We start from the raw sequence: 14058 nt of genomic DNA, 5'->3' as shown, positions 1-14058 counted from the left end.
AGATATTACTAGACGTGAAAGTTTGGCTTGTTTCCTTCACCCACAGAAAAGACAGAATCCATGTAGTACAAGGAGCTTCGATCGATCTTGAAGAGCTGCAATATACCCGTATGCTATTGGGATGTGAGGTATGTATTAGTACAATTTTTTTAAGAAGTATACGTTTTTAAGAGCTAAAGTTTAGATTAAGGTGGTCTTTAAGGGACTTTCCAAGATGCGTTATTGGTGGAAGTTTAGAAAACTGCGTCGTAAACTACTGAACTTGGATTTCTTGGTGATGCAGGGAAGTCTCGATAATTTCTGAGTCTCATGCTAGGCACATTCACAGCAATATTTGCTCAGTTTTTGCCGTTATCAAAACATTGCACGACGTGATGCGACTCCCCCGACATCTATAATGCGAAAATCTCACGCAAAGTAATGAAAAAATCCCAAGATAGGCCTACTGCCGTCTGTTTTTCTGTCAGGGATGATAATAAGACAAGAAATGGACTAGCTTTTGGTACTTATCGGGTTTTTTTTCATTTGGCACGATTTCTTTACTGACGTAATTGGTTCTTCAAGTTGCTGTGGGTTTTTTTTTTCAGTAGAATCTATCATATTTCTTTTCGCGGTAATTACGCGAAAACAGCAATTTTTCAAAGTTCACTAATTTTTCTAGAAAGTCATATCTTTATGGGGGAATTTTAAAACGAAACATGACATATCCGTGCCTTATCAAGTGATTTATGATATCTTTTCATGAAATGTTTTGTTGAGGAGGGTGACCAGAAATTCTTTTTCAAAGTGAGTGACAGCTTTAATTCTAAAAGAAAAGGGGATCTTTATTTGCTTCTGTAACTCAAGAGCACCCAAGGGAGCAGCGAAACATTGACTTTTAAGTACATTATCCGGTCCACTGATCTCCAAACCATGCGTGAAGAAAACGATATGACTAGAGGTCACAGGGAACAAAAAGAGCCATGAAAGGTGTGCCAATGCTCCAAAAACTTGATACATTACCTATACAAATATCCACCCGTTTGCGGTTATTGCGAGCGTTGTTGAGGTATACCATACCGCTGAGCTATACTGTACCCGGAATACCCGAAATATAATCACCGCCCCAAACATTGGGCCGTTTGGGCCTAGAGGTGCGCTCCCAGTTCCAATCGCGGTAACTTCTGAAATCTTATCCTTGAAAGTCAAACCTCATCAAAATTGACACTATACCAGGACAATAGGGTCTTTTTTAGCGTCTGGAAACGCCGGTGCTACGCGAGGGGCTCTTGTGTTCGTTGGGAGGTATTATTTGATGACATAAAACATGCTGATGTCGCCGCGGGAGACCTTTGTTCAGAGTTAGTTTTGATCTGACGAGTTTGCCAGTTGGTGTTAAAGAGCTAACCACCTGTAGTGAAAACAAAATAACGTCTATTTCCCCCCGAAAAATTAAAATACTGATTTTCTAAAACTAAACAAAAAGTTACAATGAATACAACTAGAAAGCACTTAGAGAGCGCAAACCTACGCCAAGGCTAAACAGTTTCCCGCCATTATTGTCAGTACAACCAAAAGAAAGACTTGCATAAATGGTGAATTATCCTTTAAAACAAATCCTGGATCCAGACCTAGATCCGGATCACTTCCAGAATCTAATCGGTTTGTACTCGTACCAAGGACCCTTCCTTAAAAAAAAATCAAGCAAATCCGTCCATAACTTTTTGAGTTATCTTGTCAATAGACAAACCAAGCAATCAACCAACTAACCAAATCCGATGAAAACATAACCTCGGGATGATTTCGAATTTGTGTAAAGAGCGTACAATTTTACCTTTCAGAATATTCAAATTATTCCTGATGTTTGGATCCTAGCAGGATCTTGAAATGAGAGTGTTCCAACAATCGTCTGCGTGTCGTGAAAGACCGAATATTTTGTGCAGAAAACTGCACGGAAGGTATAAGAGCCTATGACATCACTCTGTACTTCACAACGAACATTTGCGAAAATGTCGCTGCTATATATTGATATGGGAAATCTGTAGAAAATTGTGACAGTTACAAAAGACTGAAGAAATTCTCGGGATAATGTAATTCATTCTAGAAAGAGAGAAAATGAGAAAGGATAAAAAAATTCAAGAATATATACAATTTTATTAGTATTATTACGTCAGGTCAGGAGGAACAAAAACTCCACTTAATTTGGCGAGTATTACTCCGCACCATTATTTCAATATTGAACTATTTCATTCCCAATACACTGGCTTGCATGTATACCAAGTTAGCATTCTTCGAAACTGTTTCAGTGTTGTGGAGTTTGTCAACGGTCTCAAATGTTAGCCTATCTCCCCCCCCCCCCCCCCCACCCGCCCGAGATCAGGCGAGGGTCTCGAGACCTTGCTGTGGGCTATTTGTCTAGCAGTAATTTGTGGTATTTCAGCAAACTGTAAAAACCATAATTTCAGGTGGTAACTGTCAAAACTAATCCTTTCAAGGAGACCAGAGGGTCAATTTTTTCCCGGGGGAAATTCCCAAGGGATATTAGGAGATTATTACGACTTAACACAGTGCAGGTTAACCAAGGAGAGAAAATGGGAACCACTTATTGTTGAATGAGATGGAAGAACCATTTTTGTGTGTGTGAAACCACATGTTGAAATTCAAATACCAGAAAGTTCGCCCTTTCCCGTTTCAGAAATGGACGATAAATTTAAAGGAAAGCTTTCCCGACCTACAAAAGAGTATAGTTCGCTGGCATGAATGGTAATTTTCTGGTGACTTGTAAAAACAGCTACTGATTCAGTAACTCATTAAGTCAAACAGCGACAAAATAATGTGACAGGAATATTTAGGATTGTGTGCGCATGCTTCTTGACATCAGTGCAAGCCTATGAAGGTGGTAGCTGTATATTATAAAAAGTATTGCTGGAATTAGGGTGTTTTTTTTAAATGAGGTGGAAAAATAACATACAACATTACAGAAAAGGAATATCGACAAGCAAGGACACTCAACACAAGCATTAAGTCAACGCAAACATACATCGCAAAATAATATTTAAAGGCCACAGGGTGATTGTTCGTTGTACTATGCACGCACCAAGCCGTAATACATCTTTGTAAGATTCACGTACCGATGACAACAGCATATGATAAATGACCGCGGGGGCTATTCCTCAAAAACATAAATCAAAATTAAATACTCCTTGGCCTTGTAAACTGTCGCGCAATATTGATGAATATCAACATGCAACAAAAGCGCGTCCAGATCAGTTTCTTTAAGCCGGCAGGCTTGAACTTCCGTTCTCCCTCATCGGGCTGGAACCAATTTAATTAAGTGGAACCAGAAGAGAGAAAAAAAGTAAGATTTCAAGGGCTATTTACCAGATAATGTTTTGAAATCGGAGATTTTACTGTCATGGCTTCTTCCTCTTGTTGCCATAGTGTTAAGCACGGCTTTTCTTCCATCATCATTTTCTTTTATGCGAGAGGCTTCATTTCACCTCCCCGACCACAGGGTCAAGAAAGACTGGTTATTGTTGCTCTTTTGGTGCGATTTATATTGTCAGTCTTGGAATTCCGTTGCCCGGAAACAAAGATGAAGAGATGTTTAGAAGTCGGAAAGTAATCGATTCCATCTTGCGCATCGATATCTTCCTTTTCATCATTCATGCACAAAATAGAATTCGAAAGCTTCATGACATAGTGGATAGAGTATCTCATTCTAAACTTAGTTGATAGTATCAACTAAGTTGATGCGTTCCGTGGTACGGTCACTTAGTGAATCAAGTTAACGGCCAACGTGACGGTTGAGCGCTTTGTTAATGATTACCTTGCTCACGTGAATGTGCAACTAATCACATTTAACTATAATCTCATTAAATAACATTTACGTGTACTTCTGTCATTAATCTTCTGTCATTTAGAAATATTTCGGTTTCCTTGAATCGTTATAAGACACGTTACTACAACTTGAAGGTTTTGTGTTGATATGATTTTAACGTGGCGCTTGGGGCCATGATATTGAAGACACGAACGACGAATGTGTGTGTTTTTTTCTTAATTTTACCAAATTCGCAAACGAAGAGTTTCCATTCTACATGTATTTGTTCTTTTCGTCAGACAGTTGCATATGAGTGCCAACTATTTGTTCGAACGTGCAGACGTGATAGCAACAGACGAATTTGTTTTCCGCAGTGGGGAAAAAAACTTTAATCCAAGATAATGCATGACCGAAAAAACTACGCAGCTCTGTTCTTGTTGAGTATCTTTCTCGTCGGTTCGTGCCACTGCGGCCGCGACGCCATCTTGGGCAGACACAGAGTGATTAAGAAAAGGATGGATGGGTCCAGAAATAGTTCCCTTATTTTTTTCTCTCTCTCTTGGTTTGTGTGCTCAAGAAGTTGAAATGAACACTAGTGAATGCTGATGCACGTATAACCATCGCCCTCGCAGTAATCGCAGTCCCAGCTATTACCCTCATCTGCGCTGAAATTGATTGGAGTCGTGTTGCCGACGGCTGTTGCGTGTGGGAGAAACCAGGTGTCGTAGGAAATGTCGACACCCATTAAACTCAGTCCCTTTTACACGTAACTTAATCATCCTAGCTCGCACGTGACTGCAAATTGTTAATGTTCTTGTACACCGAAACATGCGCAATACGAACGATGAGTCCTTTCAATGTGGAGTCCAACTTCCCCGACTAACCGCAGATAAAATATTTTCTTAATGTTGGATTTCTCTGATTATACATTTAACCTATATATCGTTGTAACAAAAACCTGTAACATCAACGTAATAATGTGTTAGACAGGTTTTCTGTCTCGGCATCTAAAATGGTTCAATCATGGAGGTAGTTTAATGACTTCTGATTCTACCGCCATGGTTCATTTAAGGCTACCTTTTCACGCGAGTGTAGGGTCTTCGAACAAAATTGGAACGTGTCAGCATTGAAACATGTTGACAATAACTTCAAGATTGTCTATGTGCAGTAGGCCTATACCTCTGTTGGATTTGTTGCCCTGCTCCCGAAACTAAAAAAAAAAACAATCCAATATTTAGACGTTACTGCAAGAATTACGAGATGATAAACCAAAAGTAAATTCTGTGGACAGGAAATGGCAGTATGGAGCAGGCAGCGAACTTTGTTGTGGCAGTTGGAGGCGTCACTGGGCCATCAATTTGTGGAAATGAGCCCAGCGTCCAGCAGAAGACGACTCTGAAAAGGACTGAGTTGTGACTCGTTTCTTTCCCGTGTCTCGTCCTGTATTTGCCCACCGTTACACGCCACGGTTTGGGTATTAATCAAGTTGTTTTGTAAACGGATACATTTTTTAAAGAATTGAGAGCTCGTCTTTTACAGATTTATGGGAGGACAGCATAAAATGATAATTCAGAATCACTTGGTGATTGTACAAGTTGTTTTGATAGATATTTGCCGCCGCTGAATGTAAAACTTTGTAGTAATGCAAAAAATAAATAATAATGTATCGTCTATGATTCCTTGACGCAAGATCATCTTTGTCTTCTTTTTTTATTTAACTGGCAAATTTTCACAGACTGGATATTTTCTATTTAATTCAAGTTAAGTCGTATATGCGGCCCGTGCTTCATTTATGGGGCCTGGCTATTGCCAAGGCTAGTTCAAAGCCGTATCACAAAACGTTACGAGGCCATAAAAGACGAGTTTACGACCCAACCGGCGCCCCATACCTGGCAGATTTATTAATATCTTTACCCCTGGGCTTCGCCAATGAAGTCTTTCCATACACACACGCATTCGGTTTATGGCGGGCCAGACACGGTCAATTTCGAGTAATGTGGTCAAATTGTAACATTTGACGTGTTTTACGCCCGGTGCGAGCACTGGAAATATGCGAATGTGTTGTCTGCACTTGTCTGACAAGATTTAAGATGGGGTTGGGGGACTTGTTGGTTGTCACACAGTCAGAAACACTTGAAAGCAAATGACTCCAACTTTGAAGATGTTCAAAGCAAGAAAATGCTCTTTTTAGTTTGTAAAGGGGAGTACTAGGAAAATCACAGCGTATACGACAGCATTAGAAATCACAATTTTCTGAAGATGATCTACAGTATTGCTCGAAACATCGACTGTAAGATGGGCATTATATACTTGCTTAACGCGATGTTGCCCGGCGTGCAAGTAAAAGGTAGAGTACAATGTATATCAGTTGCAGCTATCCAAAAAGTAACTGACGAAGATTCACTTCTTTAGATTTTGAACACTTTTGTTGCTTCAGACGAAAAAAAAATGCGCAAACGACAGATGATATACTCTACCTTTAATGTTGTTCAGTTGTTGAAAATCATGGATACGTGTTCCTTCGCTTGAACAAAACATGTTGCTGTCCGCATTACAGAACTCCCAAATGTAGTTTTTGATGTGAGACCATGCGATGGACCTTTTGGTTGACCAGACGTTCTGCTGGAGGGTACGATCGCCAGCTGGTTTACGGACAGCCATGAAAGGAGACCGACATTGCCTTACGTTGTGGTTTGGGTCTGAGTGAGGCTCTGATGTGAAGTGTATCGGGGGAATTAGTGTGAGCTCCGGGGTACAGTACGGTACCGTCTCCGCTTCAGATCCGTTTGTATGAATTGCTTTACAAGCCACGGGTGTATTTGGGCCGATGGAGAAAATTGTGCCTGGGAAAAGTTGCACACAGAACCACACCAATTGGCTTGGCACACTGTTTGAAAGTAAAACTCATCAAATCAAACAACAGTCAACTCGTTTAAATAATAAGAAATGATCAAACAAGTAATTAAGAATCTGCATAATGAGTTTGTATTGCGTTGTGTTAATTTAAATACATAACGTCCCCGTTGCTTAAATGACATCAATATACTTGACATTGATCATCGGTATTCTCTCCTTCTTTTTTATAACAATAAGACTAGTATTATCATCTGTTTTCAGGCGTCCAGGTGAGGCAAACGATTATTTCGTTTTAAAATATATCATCCGGAAGTTATGCAGTTTACAGCATTATTTTGATAACAAGTTTTAACCGCAGACCTATCTATTACTGAGACGATAAACAGCCCCTTATTAATCCTTACTACTGGTATCGTGAATACATCAAAATAACTACGGCACAATTTTCGAATTCCGATACGTACGGCATGCAACTATCAATATTATATACAGAAACCAAGCGTCGGAAATGAGTTACAAATAATTTATGAAACTTCACTCATGAGTGTCGCCCAATAAGTATGTAACTTGTTAGCCAGCTGGGTACCTGAAACAAAACCCAATAAACCTGTAGGTGATGGACCTTTTCCCAAGCATTCCTCTTGGTTGAAGATCTAGTGGACCATTTTCCATCACTTCGTAAAATGATAACGGTTTTTGACATAAATCGCATCACAACCATTGAACTGAAGTTGAATCCGAAGGCATGCTACGGTGGTCCCGAGGGGACATTGGAATAATGAATTTCTATCACGACATCAGGATTTGTTTTCACACGAAGAAAACTGTACTGAGAAAAAGTCCGAGCGAAATTCACGACGTCGTTCAGAGGCCTCCATGTTGTGAAATGAATCCGCGACTGCGGCGTCCCTTCGGGGCCACCGTATCATAGCGATTGATTTACCGACCACATACACCCCTGCCTCCTAGCAATTTTGCAAATTACATCAGAGTAGGGGGAAAAAAGAAGAAGAAAGGTCAGCGCTGTAAGGCCTTAGGGACTGGGGAAAGGTCGATTGACTCACCTGTGGCTGAACATGGATTTAGCCTGGATTGCGGACAAGATACCGGAACAGACAAAGTTTGTTTGGCTGAGAGTATTGGCCCAGTATTCGTCTCTTTTCCACGGTGGGACTGGTGCGTGCGTACGTACGTCAGCGATGAGGGTCCTGGAGTCGATTTGGTTTGGGGAGGGTACGCCGATTTTGATCTAGGAGCACGATTTGGGTCCGCGCTTGCACGGATCGGAGCTCGGTCACGAAAACGCCTGCTACGTGCTTCGTGCAACCGCGATCCTCTGGCGGCCCTCAATAGTCATTATTCAAATCACGAGTCGGCCATATTAAATTGCCTGAAGCGAGGTAAACTGCTCATTTTTGGAACTTTCGAGTAGAAATAAAAGCACTGAATTAAAGTTCATTACCAAGTAATACCAGTCTGCCTTGATGAATAATTAAAATTTTTGGTTAAACATATCCCACTGTTTTAAGCCACATTTAAAAAAAAAAGTTAAAAGTGAGGCTTGGAACGCACTCAAATCATAAAATAGTCTGGCGCCATCCCATTCAGCAGTTTACAATTTATAGAACAGAATCAGGGAACACGATCGAAAATGGCTTCCTCGTGAATAAGGTCTATGCACGGTCCCATAGCAATAGAGAGCTTGCACAGAGCGCCCTCACTGCATACAGGTTTTGTTGAAAATGAAAATGCAAAATCTACCATCATTATGCGTATCACAGAGGAACATTACCTATCCTCGGCGAGGGCGCTCTATGGGCGAATTGCATGGTTGGGTTGAAATAGGGGTTGCATAGGCAAGGAACGAGTAAAAACAACACACGAAACAGTCGTAGATTTGCCTCGCTGCTGCTTTTATTGTAGTAATACTGGCGATTCCGTACGAACGGCGAATTAACGAAGGAGGTCCGTGTCAAATCAATAATATTAAGAATAAAAAAAACCTATAGTTCGAATACTGTTTCCCCGTTCTCTGAGTAACCTTCAGGTAGTTCATTGCAACTTTGGAACTTAGAAAGACTAACACAAGCAATTGCCTTCAGAACTAGGAATGCTTCGTTGGTTATATTGGCGAATGACTTAAATCGTGGTCCACTTATCGCCGTTTTGCCCTCGAAGTTTTGAAGACAAACTACCCCTTGTCAATTTTTTTTGTCCGCCAGTGACCAACTAAAAAAACGAATGTAGCACTAAATGACTAACTAAAGAAACATTTGTGCATAAGCTTTCGTAGTAACAACTACTTCATCAGATGCAATGGAGAAAAACAACTTCAACCAAAGTTTATATACAGTCCTAGTGACCAACTAGACATTATAGTCTGTGAATTCATTTTCCGTTGTATTTACATGACATTGAAATATTTTGTTTATTCAGCCGTCGGAGTGTAATGTTACCCCACTGTTTCAAATATTTCCGAGTTGTGTACGTTACTAATTTCAGCTCAAGATAAAAAGTGGCCTCGAATGATATTGAGCCAATACTACCGCGGGCCGCAACGTCTGGAAGGAGTACACAAACAGTAACAATTTGCCACTTTTGCGCGCCATAATCACGTTCTAAAACAGCGGGACTAATTACTCAAATATGTAATCCATTCGCCCCCGTTGGGTGGAATAAATGAACACCCCGCCAGTGTCAACATACGGGGAAAAGTCTTCGTTACTTCATAGACTTCGAGCACACAACTTTTGTACACCAACAATTCTGTGATGATAGGACTCCAAATCGTCTCATCGGCCGCGTCAAAACTTTCGGTACGAATCCTGTGTTGTGTCTGTCAACTCAAAATTTTCACACGTTGCTTCCGGAGTGCATTGTTTTCTGTAACTTTGGGATCTTGTATGAAGGCTAAAGGGCACCAAACATTGATTTGACGCTTTCATAGAAGGTGAAGATAAAATAAACATATACCACATTTATTATGTACAAATTCAAGTGTTAGTTTGCAATTCCTGTTGGTAAACTCAGTAAACTGTTCAATGTAGTTTTTTCTTTTTCGGACCCTGTCCATATGGTATGGGTTCACTGGCAAAATATCAAGATAACTTTATAACGAACACGATTATGAGGCTGTTCCCCCCCCCCCCCCCCCAAGGATAACCTGACAATTTTACTGGTCCCAGAGGGCTAACCTATGAAGTGTCCTCAGTTATAGTGAGGACAGGGCCTATACCTGTCTCTGACTGACTGACTGACTGACTGACTCCCCGACTGATTGACTGTCACTTGTGACTTAATAACACACTGATTGTGGGCTAGTGACGATAACCAGGTACCCGTAATTGGCAACGTGTTGTGGTTTGGGGAAAAACCCAAGAAACATCAAATGCTACCGATCTGGATCCACACGCTGCAAAAGCAAACAATTGCATTGATAACGACAGTGCAATAGGAGTCGATGCGTATTTCTTACTAATAACATTTGCATGTTTTGATCACAAAATTCTTTGAAATGTGTAATGGAGTGAGTGATTACCTTCAAATAACGTTTTATGGTAGAGACTTGTAGTTTCAACAACTCCAAAAGGGGAACAATCGCGTTGCTAAGTTTTGACTCAAAATCCGACCCATTGCTTTGTGTGCATGAAAAGACTTAAAAGCCGTTTTGATGGAATAAACTTTCTGCGCTCTGGGTCCAGTTTTACTTAGCCCTGTTTTGTTATGATGAAGTCTTGCGCGAACGGCATTAAACCGTTAAAAGCATTATTGGTTTCGAAGGAAGAAGATCGTCTGTTTTCCTTCTTTTTGTAGTAAAGCGGATGTCAACCATACTCGCAGACGTATACTCATGATACTACATCCGCCGATCACGCGGCACTTTACCACCCATGGTTAACGACCTGTGCACCTAATGGGGCCGGTATGAGGCCCGGTGACAGGAAATAACCACCTGCTCGCCCCCCCCCCCCCCCCTTAAAAAAATGTCAACAGAGGAAGTACATGTACTACACTCCGATTATAATGCATGTTACAATGCACAAGATTATACGAAAAAAAGAAGATACGAAGAAAAGAATATTGTCTTTGCACAAAACCATTCCGAACCAGACACTTTAACTTAAAACGAATTAGGCCCTACGTGAAAACAATACGCTCCCTTAATTACCTGAAAAGAATTTTAAATATACTATTTTGAAAACTTTCGAAGAAACTGCATATTTTTGCAAGAAATTTGTTAACATTTTTGTATGTTCCAACACTACGATTCACATGTGCAACTATGCGAGAAATGCACACCATCGTCACAGACAATCACACACCGGCACCATCATCGGAACGTGAAATCTCTGAAGTTTGTTCCCTCGCAAAGCCAAATGGAACAGCTGTAGAAATTTAGGAAATATTAAGACAACTATTTAATTTCAACGTGAGCACATGGGATTGAGGACTTTTAAAGTGAACGATTTTGTTTACGGTGTAACTGTGTCATTGTAAACATTTTGGTGAGCTGGTCATTTTGTAAGACCATAATTATTAAGTCATTGGCCATCACTCTGCTGTCCACTCAAAATGAGGACAACGTCGAATTTTATTTTTTATCTAACTCACAGGAAATAAGTTGGTATGGAAATTGGATCTATATAACTTTTGAATGATATTCCATAAAGTTTGAATTGGCAAGTTTTTTCAATGGGTTTCTTTATTGATATGAATTAATTGGGTCTCTTGCAATTGCTTCAGTGTCTACAGGGAAGTAATGATGATATTGGTAGTACCGTGAACAGAAGAGGACCTACACAAAAGGGGAAGAAAAAGAACTAAAATACACAAACACAATGCGGTCGGATAAAACCTCTGATACGGCTGTCGATACGAAGTTTTTATCTTATCTTGTTATGATTTTGCAAAGTATTAAGTTGCCGCGTGGATTCGGAAACAATTCCGGAAGTGTTTCAGCCAGGTCGTGTTTATATAGCGGTGTCCGTCGGGACACGTTTGGTCATTGCTCAGGAATTCCAGGACAACACCGCCTTTTATCACCTACCATTAAAAATGAAACGGGGAGGCCACAGACGCAATAGGAGGAGAAAGATTTACGGCTGGAGACATTGGAGGCGATCTCATCATATGGAGCTTGTGATGTTATGGTGCATCCAGACCCTCAAAATTGATCAGAAATAAGATGGCGGCGTTTTGACCTCTGGGTCAGATCTATAAACTGGTGGTTTGTTGTCATTGCCAATTTATGCTCTGTGAAAGTACCGATTCCGCGATTCGGTTTTGCAAATAGGTTGGGAAGTTGGACAGGGTGTCTCGGATCAGCTGCCTCTGTTAGCCCTTTTACACAAACACACACAAAAATAGCAGCGAGGACCTTCCCGTGGGCCCAAACAGACGGCATTTCATTTTCAAGTTAAGACCTATCAACATCTCCCCTCCTAAGCGATCTTGGCAAACCTCTTCGTAGACAAGGGGCATTTTGTTTACTAAAAAGGAAAAATTATGAAAACATATTGGGTTGCCGCGTCATTTTGCTCCCCCAGAATTCCTTTCGAATCATTATCTCGTATTACGTTTATTTTCACATTTATCATAATAGTTATCTCTTGTTCATTTTTTTTTTGTGTGTTAAAATTCCAGTTGTGCCCAATTTATCAGTTCAGGTGGTACCGTACTGTTGTGTTGCCGACTAAAATGTCGGTAAACTTGTCTAATTTGGCGACAGGGCGTCTTAACAACTGTAAAAAGTGTCTGTGGGATTACATCAGTGATTATCCTCCATTTCGCATTTTGATAATAATTGCAAACAATTCCGTTATAGTTTACTCTCATTTTTTGTGTGCAAACGGCGCGCCATCTCGTGTTAGCTGTCTGGCGAATAAACATTGTTGAAACAACTACAAGACTACACCATTATCTGTATGGGGTTTATTGTAATCAGTAGTTTATTTACAAGTCCCTAAACCTCAATAGGTTACAGATATTGTGCAAGATAAATATACAACAGCGGGGTAGGTATAACACGCTAATATCCTCCATGTCACCAAACGATTTAGATATAATCGTTTTGATTTACATAATTGCATCAAACCCCCATCTTTTAATCGAAGAGTCTAAAAAATGTCACTGTGTCTCGCGCGTGTGCATGCGCAGTACGGTCAATTCTATTCATTCACACACACGGCGCGCCGTATTGTGTACACATTGTATATGGACTGTTCACTATGATGGGATTGTGCGCATAATATTCTCATTTTCAGAAACATCCCTGAATTTTAACTGCCAATTTTCTCGCTTTCTGTGACGCCATGCACCAGATCCTTGCTCGCCTCCGGTAGAAAAGTCCTTCGGCTAGCCTGATTGGAAAACTGGTCGTCATCCGTCCCTGGAATTTGGAGAGAACAGCCCTGGACTTTTGTTGGTACTGCGAGTGGTGGATGGAATGAGGATGAAATTACGAGGAATGCATACAGAGCGGGCTGTTGCAACCAGAACCATGGGACATACGTCGGCAGCCTGCCCCGGGAAAATGCGCCGATTGACATCAACCGTGGCTTTTTGTCTCCTGAACTGTTTAATTCCAGTGGCCTTTTCTCAAGGTAAGTTCAGTAACAAGATCATAAAATGGCAATATTCTTCTCATTTTCTCCCACCCAGTAAGCAGGCATAATCACATTTTCGTTCAGCTATAGCCAGGCTCAGCTGACTAGTTGGTTGAAATGGTTCGGCGCGTGTTGGGATTGTTCTTCCCCGAGGGCAAACAAACTCGGTTTGACGCAGTTCGAGTTTTGATATCGTCATGGAAAAAAATTGCTTCGGAATCCGAAAGGATGAAAGCTTATTCAACGAGAAAAACAGCTGATCGCCGGGAGTGGATGAAGGAAGTGTTGATCCCCGGAAATAATTTCTTCTCGGGCGGCGTTCTTTTTCCCCATTGGTTCATCTACTTCTACTGTTCTACTTCTAGGGATTTTAGAATACTTAAATTTCTTCTGCGATAACTTGAAAGTTGCAGCATTAAATACATAACTCTGAAAATATGTAACTTTCTTTTTTTGTAAATGTGAAAATGTTTGCAGTGAAGCTACACATAAATAATTTGTTGTTAATAATATGGTTCTGCCACTGATGACTATGTTTGCTTTTATAATTAAAGTTGCTCTGTACGTGCTTTCTTCGAGGTTCATCCCAAAAAGTGGAAGTTGTTTTTAAATTGCCATTTGTATTCTATAGCAGTACAAAAGGTATTGAAATTTTGAATGAGACATCTGCATAGAAATCCGCCTACGTCATGAACGTCAAGTTATGGAATAATCACATTATATCGAATTGTTTTGAGGCCGGACAATATTCAGGCATTTGTAGTTGTGTGCGTCACGGGCGTAAAAGGAAGCCAAATT

General features: G+C 40.6%; 1 long non-coding RNA gene across 1 annotated transcript in view; it reads left to right on the top strand.

The window, feature by feature from the left end:
* LOC119731115 overlaps positions 1-13543 on the top strand; it is a 37164-nt gene extending 23621 nt beyond the window's left edge. The window contains exons 2-3 of the long non-coding RNA XR_005271431.1: positions 47-128; positions 12976-13543. This is a non-coding gene — a long non-coding RNA (uncharacterized LOC119731115). The remainder of the gene's footprint in view (positions 1-46; positions 129-12975) is intronic.
* Positions 13544-14058: the final 515 nt, after the last annotated feature.

This window comes from Patiria miniata, unplaced genomic scaffold (genome assembly GCF_015706575.1).
Source record: "Patiria miniata isolate m_02_andy unplaced genomic scaffold, ASM1570657v1 HiC_scaffold_23, whole genome shotgun sequence".
In the NCBI taxonomy this organism is placed as follows: Eukaryota; Metazoa; Echinodermata; class Asteroidea; order Valvatida; family Asterinidae; genus Patiria; species Patiria miniata.
Note: the sequence above shows the minus strand (reverse complement) of the source record. Positions and strands in the feature narration are given on the sequence as shown.